Source organism: Dromiciops gliroides, chromosome 5, assembly GCF_019393635.1.
Source record: "Dromiciops gliroides isolate mDroGli1 chromosome 5, mDroGli1.pri, whole genome shotgun sequence".
Taxonomy (NCBI): Eukaryota; Metazoa; Chordata; class Mammalia; order Microbiotheria; family Microbiotheriidae; genus Dromiciops; species Dromiciops gliroides.
The window spans coordinates 225716764-225729973 of NC_057865.1; the positions used below are offsets into that span (position 1 = coordinate 225716764).

At 39.7% G+C, this 13210-nt stretch overlaps 1 long non-coding RNA gene across 1 annotated transcript in view; it reads left to right on the forward strand.

Annotated features, from left to right (window-relative positions):
• Positions 1 to 3726: 3726 nt before the first annotated feature.
• The window catches only part of LOC122727453, a 69598-nt gene continuing 60114 nt past the window's right edge, over positions 3727 to 13210 (forward strand). Inside the window, exon 1 of the long non-coding RNA XR_006353146.1 lies at positions 3727 to 3907. This is a non-coding gene — a long non-coding RNA (uncharacterized LOC122727453). The remainder of the gene's footprint in view (positions 3908 to 13210) is intronic.

Genomic DNA, 13210 nt, shown 5'->3' on the forward strand with positions numbered 1-13210 from the left:
CCACCAACAATGAATTAGTGTCCCAATTTTTCCATATCCCCTCCAACATTTGTTGCTTTCTCCTTCAATCATTTTGGAGAACAATCTGGGATTATGTCCAAAGAATTATTAAACTACCTATACAATACCATTATTAAGTCTATTTCCAAAGATGATTAGGGAAAAATTGTTCTAAAATATTTATATCAGCTCTCTTTGTGGTGACAAAGAACTGGAAATTGCAGGGATGCTCATCAATTGGGAAATGGCTGAACAAGTTGTGGTATATGATTGTGATGGAATATTATTGTGCTATAAACTGTCAGATTTCAGAAAAACTGGGAAAGAATTAAGTGGACTTATGCTGAGTGAAGTGAGCAGAACCAGGAGACCATTGTACATAGTAACAGCAACACTATGCAATGATCAACTGTGATAGACTTAGCTCCTCTCAGCAATACAATGATCCAAGACAATTCCAAAGGACTCATGATGGAAAATGCTCTTCACATCCAGAAAAAAGAACTATGAAATCTGAATGCAGATTGAACCATACTATTTCTACTCTTTTTTGTTTTTTGAGGTTTTCCTCTTTTGTCTGATTCTTCTTTCACAACATGACTAATGCAGAAATGTTTAATGTGATAACCTATATCAGATTGCTTTCTGTCTTGGGGAGGGTGGAGGGAAGGAGGGGAGGGAGAAAAATTTGGAACTCAAAATCTTATGAAAACAAATGTTGAAAACTATCTTTACGTGTAACTAGTGTCATGGGGTGCAGAGCACCCCAGAAGTTCTCTGGGGCACATCAAGGAAGCTTCTCCTTGAGAAACTAAACCAGAGGACAGATAAGGCCTAGAGAGATAAACTGAACCAAATCGGACTGAGCTGGCTTGGGATTCCTACCCTTCATTCTGGTTTCCCTTACCCTGGGGTGATAAATTTGGGTGTGGCTGTGGCCTTTGCATTCTGAAGGGGGATCTGTAGCCACCCCTCACCCAATTCCCTTAGTCACTACCAGTGGGGGATGGTCCTCCACTCCTCACCTAATTCCCCCAGCTACCACCAGTGGGGGATGGTCCACCTTCACAAAAGGAACTTTCCACAGGCAGATGGTCCACCCCCATCAGGCCTCTATAAAAGTACTTTCCAGTCTCCTGTTCGAGGAGATTTGGTACCTCTGAGCCATGTACTTTATGCCAAATCTCCCCTTGAAAAGTCCAAGGATTTCTTTCATGGTTTCCCTCCCCCCACCCTTCCCTTCCCTTGCTCCTAAATAAACTATCACCTTATTCTAACTACGTTTTGTGTGCAAGAGGGTGTAATTCTTTAAAGAGGAATTCCTAAGAACCCCAATCCCTAACACATCCCGTACCCCATTTTCCCACAGTAGTAAGATTGAAAATAAAATAAAATAAAAATAAAAAAAGAAATAATGAACTCAATGATCTTAGAAGAACATGGAAGGGGCAGCTAGGTGGCACAGTGGATAAAGCACTGGCCCTGGATTCCAGAGGACCTGAGTTCAAATCTGGCTTCAGACACTTGACACTTACTAGCTGTGTGACCCTGGGCAAGTCACTTAACCCCCACAAAATAAAAAGAACATGGAAAGACTTGCATGAAATAATGAAGAGCTAAATGAGCAGAACCAAGAGAACACTATATGCAGTAACAGCAATATTGTTTTTTTTTTTTAATTAGAATAAAATAGTAGTTTATTTAGGGGCAAGGGAAGGGAAAGGAAACCATGAAAGAAATCCTTGGACTTCTCATGGGGAGAAAGGCATGGCACAGGGCATGGCTCTGAGATACCAATCTCTAGCAATATTGTTGCTTTTGTTTTGTTTTTTTGCAGGACAATGAGGGTTAAGTGACTTGCCCAGGGTCACACAGCTAGTGTCAAGTGTCTGAGGCTGGATTTGAACTCAGGTACTCCTGAATCCAAGGCCAGTGCTTTATCCACTGCACCACCTAGCTGCCCTAGCAATGTTGTTTTAAGAACAACTGTGAGTAAATAAGTTATTTTGACTATTATAAATACCCAAATTAACTATAAAGGACATATAAAGAAAGGTGCTATCTGCATCCAGAGAAAGAACTGATAAGTAGAAGTCTGTAAAGAAGAATTTAGAATTTTATATACAACCATACATACATACATACATACATACATACATACATATATGTGTTATTTAAAATATTGTGTGACTAGGCTGGGGTTTCTAAAATATTGATGCTTATAAATTAATGGCTTTTGCACCAGTTTTTGCAGTAAGCATTTATTATTAATCAAGATCACATGTTAATAAAATATTGATCATACATCTCCCTGACTTCCCCATTAATCACAGGTTTACAGGCGTAAACAATTACATACCCAGCAAGGAGAGTAAGAGTGAGAGAGCAAGAGAGAGAGATCTCATGTCCCCAGGGATTTTTATCCTCTTTTTGGTAGAGGTGGGCATTCAGCTCCATTGATTAACATGACTTGAGGGGTGGTCTAGAGATCAAATTCCAACCATCTATGTGGGCTTCTTCCCCTAGCTAATCAGAAGGCTCAATCTGCATTCCTTTTGTTAAACTGAAGGCTCATCCCAGGTTGGTTTCCCCAGGAGGGGGAGAGAGCAACTAACACTAACATGTCTGAGTTTCTCCTAGAAATTCATTATTAATAATTATTTTCAAAAAAAATTATTTTCTCACATATATATTTCTATTTGGGTCTAATGGTAGTCATCTCTAGGGCAGGGTGGGGAGAGAGTAGAAAAAAGAAATTTACACGATAATTTTGTTTATTTGAAAGGAATAGCAGGTTGTATTTAGTAGATTTGCAGTTTCATGTACAATCATCTTTTTTTTACTGTACTTTTATGGAAATTCCTCTTTTATTCCACAAATATGTATTTATAAAAAAATAATAAAAGGGGGGGAAGTAAAGTCCCTCCCAGTAATTCTACTCTTTGGCCCTTCTCTTTATCTTCTCCTTCCACTTCTGATATTGGAGTACAGTATGTTGAATATTAAATATAGTTTTTGTACCCATCCCCCTACAAGATAATAAATAGGTCAGAGACATCAATAGTATCTCCTACAATTTGTTCACCCAGATCAGAGAAGTCTAATTCTGCCTCTTACCAGAAGAAGGTACCTTATAGAAACCAGATCAGAGAATGGATAGGAAAAACATAATATCAATTTAATATTTTGTTCCAAGAAGAAATATATAACACATGATCATGTGGAGACTCCCCTCCTAAGAAGAGAGCTCAGAGACCCTCTTCTTCTAAGGGTTTTTAAGGTTTCTTTTGTCTACTGATCACAGGGTGTTGTCAGTTTCAATACTATGATACAGAAGCAAAGGCAGTTATAACAGTTATGGAGGAAATACCAAACATCATGATAAGATTACAGGATTCCAAAAAAAAAAAAGGGTTTGGCAAGGATTGATGTAGGAGGCAAAAAAGGGTTAATAGAAAAACCCAAGACCCAAGCTCTAATTCAGATATTAGCTCCAAAAGGGAGTTAGATCCCAGTTAATGGATAACTTATGTTAGGTTCTCATACTCTTAGTGATCAACATCCATAACGGACCAGAACAGGTCAGGTCAAAATAACAATAAAGGAAAAAGACAACCAATAGAAATTCTAATGAAAAATAGAGATGTTTTGAAACTAGCCATGGGAATCAGAAAGAGACGTGCAGAAAAGGCCAAATTTGTCCCCAGATTCACCTCATGACGTGTAAACCCCCAAAACACACCTCCACTGAAAAAGGTACCTGCCCAACCTACCTTAAAGGGACAGGGAGAGAAAACATTCTGCATGACCCTTCGGGTATATCCTTACAAATTTGGAAAAAGGAGAAAAAAAAGGGAAAAAGTTGGACATGGGTAAAAAGGACTTATTTGCAAGAGAAAGATTTAAGGTATGGCTGTTTGTATGTTCGTGGGCAGCTGCTTAGCCTGCTTGTTGTCTCCTGCATTTATGTCTGTCAAATGTTGTAATTGTGTTGTACAATTTGTAGGGAACTTTTGGTTGTACCCCTGTAGCCTTGCAGAGCGATGGCCAGGCTCTGAAAGTAGGGGGAAGGGAAGTCTCTGACTTCTGGAAATCTTTACAAGTGTGTGTGTCTACTTACGAGTTTGAATTTGGAATTGGGATGTAACTTCTTTGCTAGGCATTCATAGCCTTAGATGAGCACTGTAAAAGTTGGTTTGAAAATGCTGCTACTTTGAAATCTTTTGTAGTGGAATGGTTAAAAATCAGGAACTATTTGTAATGTGTAAAAATTGTAATGAAAAATGATCTCTAGTCGAGCATGACTTGCACCGCCGTCTCCCCCCCACCTCAGGTGTTGGCTGTCTGTGCAGCACCAGAGCTGTGAGTGGGTGAATGAGAGAGAATGTTTAGGAAATCTTAAGAAACTGTCCAGAATATTTTAAATTATTGGTAAAAACAGATAGAAAGAAAACCGTGCTGTTTTGTACTGACTGTTCAAAGAATTTGGAATCTTGAAAAAAAAGGGAGGGAGTATATTTAAGGTACACTGCCACTTTAAGTGTTCACCTGCCATTTCAAGGCTTGTGAATTCTGGAAGAAACCAAAGAGTACTGTTAAAGTGGGTTTTTTTTTGTTGTTTTTGTTTTGTTTTGGTGAGGCAATTGGGGTTAAGTGACTTGCCTAGGGTCACACAGCTAGTAAGTGTTAAGTGTCTGAGGCCGGATTTGAAGTCAGGTCCTCCTAACTTCAGGGCTGGTGCTCTATTCACTGCGCCACCTAGCTGCCCCCTGTTAAAGTTTTGAAGTTATTTTTAAGTTGATGTATATGTGTTAAAATTGTGTTAAATTTGTAATTGTGTTAAAATTATTGGAAACTAAGCAATTGATGGTTTTAACAAAAATAGGTATAGTTGTTGTTTCCTCTAAGACACAGAGGAAAGCATCGGAAGCTGGCAAATCATTAAACAGAAAAAGGCCTTCTAGACTTTTTAAAATTTGTAAACTTGGGGGGCAGCTAGGTGGCGCAGTGGATAGAGCACTGGCCCTGGAGTCAGGAGTACCTGAGTTCAAATCCGGCCTCAGACACTTAACACTTACTAGCTGTGTGACCCTGGGCAAGTCACTTAACCCCCATTGCCTCACTAAAAAAAAAATTAAAAAAAAAAATTTGTAAACTTGCCAGAAAAGAGCTTGTTACAAGGAATGGTTTTGCTGAGGATTTTTTTTTTTTTTACATATAAGGCATTTTATTTTTTCCATTACATGTAAAGATAGTTCTCAACTTTTGTTTATACAAGCTTTACAATTTCAGATTTTTCTCCCTCCCTCCCCTCCCTCCCCCCCTCCCCTAGATAGCAGGTAATCTGATATAGGTTATATCTATATATCTATATACATATACATATATATATATATATACACATAATAACATTAATCCTATTTCTGCATTAATCCTGTTACAAGAGAAAAAAATCAGAGCATTGAAGCAAAACCTCAAAAGAGAAAAAAAAAACAACAGCACCCAAAACAAAAGAAATAGTATGGTTCAATCAGCATCTATACTCCACAGTTCTTTTTTTTTTTTCTTGGATTTGGAGATCCTCTTCTATCATGAGTTCCCTGGAACTCTTCTGTACCATTGCATTGGTGAGAAGAATACAGTCCATCACAGTAGGTCAACACTCAATGTTGATGATACTGTGTACAATGTTCTTCTGGTTCTGCTCATCTCACTCATCATCAGCTCACGTAAGACCCTCCAGGTTTCTCTGAACTCCTCCTGCTCATTGTTTCTTACAGCACAATAGTATTCCATTGTATTCATATGCCACAACTTGTCCAACCATTCCCCAATTGATGGGCACCCCCTCAACTTCCAATTCCTTGCTACTACGTAAAGAGCAGCTATAAATATTTTTGTACATGTGGGTCCCTTTCCCCCTTCCATGATTTCTTTGGGCAAAAGACCTAAAAGTGGAATTGCTGGGTCAAAGGGTATGCACAGCTTTATCGCCCTTTGGGCATAATTCCAAATTGCTCTCCAGAATGGTTGGATCAGTTCACAGCTCCCAAGGTGGAGATTATTATGAGACTGATAATCAATTTATCTATACTATAACCATAACTGTCTTTTCTTTCACTATTTGAGAGATACCTATCCACTATTCTAGTTCTCTCCCTGTGATCACTCACAGCATTGCAATAAAACTTGGGAAACTGAGTCACTGAGTCTTATAATTCTTTTGGGACAATCAATTGGACCCCAAATTCCAGCCCACATCAGGATAAGGACACTGAGATGTTATCATAAAATAGGGACTTACTATCCTGAGGGAAAAAGAAGTCACTAGGTAGGGTCTTTTATCTGCTAGCTATCTGGGTTCAGTTTGGAGTTCAGTTGAAGGACACCTTGCTCCTATTGATCTAGGGTTTCATAAAAATACTTTTGGATAATAAGGTAACTCCATCAAATCCAGGTGATCCATATATTCATATTAACAGGTAGAAGGTACTTGAGCCTATGTATAGTCCTCTTCCTCCCCCCCAGCAGATTATGGCAACTTAGCATGAGCACATGGCCAACTGCATGTGCCCTGATGACTATGTTATGGGGGAAATTGATGGGGATTTGGGGTAGGGGTTCTTAGGAATTCCTCTGGAAAGAATTACACCCTCTTGCACACAAATCCAATTAGAATAAAATCACATTTTATTTAGGCACTAGGGAAAGGAAACCAAGAGAGAAGTTCATGGATTTTTCTCTTGGGGAAGGCATGGCATAGAGGAGTGGCTCTCTGAGATACCTATCTCCTGGAGCAGGAGACGGGCAGATACTTTTATAGAGGACAGATGGTGGTCCAATGGGGTGATCATCTGACTGGAAATTTCCCTTATTGAGTTGGAAGTAGTCTGATGAGGGGCAGTTGTTCTGTCCCCTCCAGCCACAAAGGCAGAAGCCACACGTAATAGGGTTATCTCCTCAAGGGGTGGGGGAGACTGGAATGAAGGGTGGTGGTCCTGGAGTTATCTCAGTCCAGATCAGGTGCATCTTATCTCTTTAGGTGTGTCTGTCCTTTGGTTTAGTTTCTCAAGGAGAAGGTTCCTTGATTTCCCCCAGAAAAATTCTGAGGCATCTCAGGCCCATAACAACTTGAAATGGACAGTTTCTGGACCTCAAGATCCTGACTACTTTCTGCCTTTTTGGTTTCCTTTCCAGAATACAAAGCAGAGACTGGAGACTTTAAAAAAAAATTTTTTTTTTGCGGGCCAATAAGGTTTAAGTGACTTGCCCAGGGTCACACAGCTAGTAAGTGTCAAGTGTCTGAGGCTGGATTTGAACTCAGGTCCTCCCGAATCCAGGGTCAGTGCTTTATCCACTGCGCCACCTAGCTGCCCCAAGGCTGGAGACTTTGAAGGGGGCTTTTCTAGCTTAAGACCTACTAGCAACCAGGATACTACAGAACATGGTAGAAATAGATATTTTACTTGCCCACTCAAGCAGAAAGGGGGAAGCTTTGCTTCATGAATTACCTAGTCCACAGCCCCTAGTTCTTGAATGTCAGAGTTTAGGCATTAGGCCTTCTAAAGAGAGATTTCTGGATGCAGTATGTTCCTTACAGATGGGACACAGGGCATATAACTTCTGCACATAAGTTCTGATAACTGAAGCCTGCCTTGGGGCTTTCTTTTTCTTTTCTTTTTTTTTTTTAGTGAGGCAATTGGGGTTAAGCGACTTGCCCAAGGTCACACAGCTAGTAAGAGCTAAGTGTCTGAGGTCAGATTTGAACTCAGGTACTCCTGACTCCAGGGCCAGTGCTCTATCCACTGCCCACCTAGCTGCCCCTGCCTTGGGGCTTTCAAGGACCTGTTGCAACCCCCAAACAATTAGGCAAGAGGAAATGAATAAAGTTAAAACAAACAATAAGAGCCTTCTCATCCCTGCTCTCCTCCCTGATGTAGGAGGCAAAAAAGGGGTTAACGGAAAAACCTAAGACCCAAGCTTTAATTCAGAAATTAGCTCCAAAAGGGAGTTAGACCCCAGTTAATGGATAACTTACAAGTCAGGATGCTAAGTTCTCTTACCCACAGAAATCAGTGCCCATAATGGGAACAGAAGGAGCTAGGCCATGAATACCTTAAATAAAATGAGAGGCTATAGAAATTCTGATGAAAAATGAAGATATTTTGAAACTAGCTATGGGAACTAGAAAGAGACATGTGCAGAAAAGGCCAAATTTGTCCCCAGATTCACCTTATGACGGGTAAACCTCCAAAATACACCTCCACTGAAAAAGGTACCCGCCTCAGGGGTTGATTTAGGACCCCAGGAACTCCAAATTAGGATAAGCCCTCCCTTGTAACACCCCTAGGTGGAGAATATTATAATGAGTAAGACAGGCCCTCCCTTGTACCTCCCCATGGTGGAGATTATTATAATGAGACTGATAATCAATTTATCCATACTATAAATATAACTGCCTTTTCTTTCACTATTTGAGAGATACCTATCCACTATTCTGGTTCTCTCCCTGTGGTCACCCACAGTATTACAATAAAACTTGGGAAACTGAGTCACCGAATCTTGTAATTCTTTTGGGACAACTCACGATCAATTTGACCCTAATTCCATCCTACATCACTCCCCAAATGAGCAAGAAACTGTGAAGTATTTGAAGATTATCAAACTGTATGTTGAAGTGTCCCAGCATGAGGGCAGGAGTTGAGGAAGAGAGAAAGACTATGAACTAGCCACTGAATTCATTGAGACAAGAAGTGGGAGTATTCTGGAGGACAGGAGATGACAGCTAATAGAATTTTGATTAGGTGGTAAATATGGATTGAGTGAACCTCAAAGTAGGAGAGGTTACTGAATGAAAATGGTAGAAGGGGAGTTTGAAAGTGTTAATGGGGAACAAGCAGTATTCCAACTCCCCTACCTTGGCCAGTAAATTGGAGGGAAAGAGTGGAAGTGCGATCAGTAATAGAAAAGGGAGGTCAGGGAGGCTGTGTCATCAGGAAGGAACCAGGTCTCAGCTAGAACCAAAAGATGAAAGGAGGGAGAAAGGAAGAGATTAAATATAAGACCAAGTCTATCACCTATGGAACATGCATTCCAAAGAACACTCTAAAAAGGGTAGGTAGCTCAGTGGGGGTTGGGTGACCCACTTGGAGAGAAGCATATGTAGCAAAGGTAGCTAGATGGTTCAGGGGATAGATAACTGAAACTTGGAGTCAAGAAGACTCAAGTTCAAATCTAGCCTCAGATACCTACTAGCTGTGTGACCCTGGGCAAGTCATTTAACCTCTGTTTGCCTAAGTTTCTTCAACTGCAAAATAGGGATAATTATAGCACCTACCTCCCAGGGTTGTTGTGAGGACATAATGAAAAAACTTTTTTTATTTTTGTTTTTTTTTTGAGAGGCAACGGGGATTAAGTGACTTGCCCAGGGTCACACAGCTAGTAAGTGTTAAATGTCTGAGGCCAGCTTTGAACGCAGGTCCTCCTGAATCCAGGGCCAATGCTTTATCCACTGCACCACTTAGCTGCCCCTATGAAATAACTTTTGTAGTTGACTTTGAATACAACTTGAAATGACTGAATAACTACCACAACAACTTGATTTCAGACTACTTAAATCACTTTCGTAGATTGGTCAATTCTGATAATGATTTTCCAATTAAACTAGCAAAATACATCCAGTCCAGGGGCAGCTAGATGGCGCAGTGGTTAAAGCACCGGCCCTGGATTCAGGAGTACCTGAGTTCAAATCCGGCCTCAGACACTTAACACTTACTAGCTGTGTAACCCTGGGCAAGTCACTTAACCCCCATTGCCTCTCAAAAAAAAAAAATACATCCAGTCCTATTTCAACTGCTCTTGCCAATTTGGAGTTCGTAGTCATTTTGACACAGTATGTTTGTTCTTATTTAAGAAAAGGTGGTTTCAGTATGGGTGGTGGTGGTGGTGGTGGCTGTGAAACAATTAATTCCTTTATGTTGAATGTCTTTCAAATTCCAAGGGCTTTTCAATACATTCCTATGTAACCAATACATTATTATGTAATGTAAGCTTATTGACTGATGGGTGGTGAAGTGGATAGAGCTCTGGGCCTGGAGACAGGAACACCAGAGTTAAATTGTTGCAAAATTTTCTGTCTGACAAAGGAAAAGAAACAACAAAGTCTCCAAGCCATATAAAATAGGCTTATTGAGAGAGGGCTGGTCTCACAATAAAGCTGGTCAGTCAGGGGTAGGACCAGAAAGATCCCGAGCAGTACCAAACCACATACTTTTATACCCCTATGAGGCTTAAATGCTTATATACTGTACTAATTTTAGACAAATTCCTTGCAATTTACAATCCATCATGAAACATAAAGTCAATCAAAATATTGTATGTTTGGACTTTCAGTCTACAAATGAGCAATCACTTTCTTGGCATACTGACAAGTAAAATGGGACAGTCTAACTTTTAAATTTGTCTAAAAAGACATATTCACAATTGTATATAATAAGTATTTGTCAAGGCTGAAGTCAATCTTGTCTTCACCTAACAGCATTTTATAAGCTCTAATGCCTTCTTTGTTTTATAAGAAATACCTAAACAGGTTAAATCACAATTTATACACGATATGCTGATTATTAAATACTGATTAGTTTACTTTTACCTAATAGACAAATCACATTATTTAAGGGTTGGGAAAAATCTCACGCAATTTTGGCCTTAGGTGCTTATTAGCTGTGTGACCCTGAGCAAGTCACATAACTTCCCTTACTCTCAGGTCCTTTACTTGTATTTTTCTTTTTCTTTTTTTTGCAGGGCAATGAGGGTTAAGTGACTTGCCCAGAGTCACACAGGTAGTAAGTGTCAAGTGTTTGAGGCTGGATTTGAACTCAGATCCTCCTGAATCCAGGGCCAGTGCTTTATCCACTGTGCCAACTAGCTGCCCTCACTCTCAGTATCTTACATTTTGGCTTTTTGGGGGCAGGGCAATGAGGGTTAAGTGACTTGCCCAAGGTCACACAGCTAGTAAGTGTCAAGTGTTTGAGGCCGGATTTGAACCCGGGTCCTCCTGAATCCAGGGCTGGTGTTTTATCCACTGAGACACCTAGTTGCCCCCTAACTCTCAGTTTCTTTATCTGCAAAATGGAGATAATAATGGTATCTACCTCTTAGCATTATTGTGAGGATAAAATGAAATAATATATAAAACACTTTGTAAAACAAAGTCCTGGGGCAGCTAGGTGGCGCAGTGAATAAAGTACTGGCCCTGGATTCAGGAGGACCTGAGTTCAAATCAGACCTTAGACACTTAACACTTACTAGCTGTGTGACCCTGGGCAAGTCACTTAACCCCAATTGCCTCACAAAAAAACCAAACAAACCCCCCCAAACCCCCTTAAAGTCCTATATAAATGTTAGCTATTACTATTGTGTAGGCTTTATAATATGTTCAGCAGGAGTTTGAGTTGCATAACTAATAAAAATCCAGCCTTGGATTACAGAAGACTCTAGGGTCTTGCCTCTTATAAGTACTACCTAGCTATATGATCATGAAAAAAAATCACTTAACCTCTCAATGCCTTTCACAAATCTTTTTTTTTTTTTTTGTGGGCTAATGAGGGTTAAGTGACTTGCCCACGGTCACACAGCTAGTAAGTGTCAAGTGTCTGAGGCTGGATTTGAACTCAGGTCCTCCTGAATCCAGGGCTGGTGCTTTACCCACTGCACCACCTAGCTGCCCCCTTTCACAAATCTTTTTAAAAAATTTTGCATTTTATTTTAAAAATTATTTTGTATCTTTTCCCCTTTCCATCTCTTTCCTGCTAGAAAAAGGAAGGGGGAAGCCCTTGTAACAAATAAGCATAGTCAAGCAAATTTCCACGTTGAACATACATACATACATATATATATATATATATATATATATATATATATATATATATATTGGTGAGACAATTGGGTTAAGTGACTTGCCTAGGGTCACACAGCTCATAAGTGTGAAGTGTCTGAGACCAGATTTGAACTCAGGTCCTCCTGAATCCAGGGCCACTGCTTTATCCGCTGCGCCACCTAGCTGCCCCTGAACAGATTTTTTAAAAATGTGTCTCATTCTGCATATTAGTCCATCACTTACTTCTCTGTCACGAAGTAGAAAGCATTCATTTTTCATTATTAGTCTTCTGAAATAATAGTTGTGTAATGATTGGAATGACGCCACCTGCTGGAGACTTACTATAGGAAAGCTCCGCCATGAGGAGAAGGCACCTGAGAGCAAGACATGTGGCTTTTCTTTGGTGTCAGGAAGTGATGTTTGCTTGTGGGAGGAAGAGGGGGCAAGGCTGGTGCTTTCTCTCTCTTTTGCCAGGACTCTCATAGAGAGCAGAGCAGGAGAACTGTAGCTCCTTGAGATAGATAGATGAATCTAGGCCTTTCTCTCTCTCTTCACCAAATTCTTATTCTCCTTACTAAATGCTTAAAAGTCTAACTCTTGCTAAAACTTATAATTTATTGGCGATCACTCATTAGATATTTTAGACAGACTAGCTAGAATTTTAGCTCCTTACAGTTGGTCATTGTATTGATTAGAATTTTAAGTCTTCCACTATTATTCAATTTTCACAATACTGATGTTAGGTATAGGTGGTTTTCTTGGTCTTACTTCACTCTGTATCAGTTCATATAAATCTTTACAGGTTTCTCTGAAACTATCCCTTCATTTCTTTCTTTTTTAAAAATTGAATTTTATTTATTTTTGTTACATTTTAAGTTCTGAGCTGTGTTCCTTTCTCCCTTCCTCCCCTGCACCAGAAAAGGCCACTGTTTGACACATATCTCTATCTCTATCTCTATCTCTATGGATATGGATATCCCTACCCATACCCATACCCATACCCACACCCTTGCCTATACTTATACCTATACCTATACGTATACCTATCTCTCTCTCTCTCTCTATCTCTCTCTCTATCATCTATCTATCTGAAGCCATACTTCTATTTGTCACTTTGTTCTCTAGAGGTAGATAACATCTTCCTTCATAGGTCTGTTGTAGCTGATTTAAGTATTTATAATGCTGAGAATAACTTAGTCATTTATAGTTATTCTTTGAACAATGTTACTGTTACTGTATACAACATTCTCTTGATTCTACTCATTTCACTTTTCATTATTTCATGCCTCTTTTCATTTTTTCCTAAAATTAACCAGCTCAGCATTTCTTACAGAA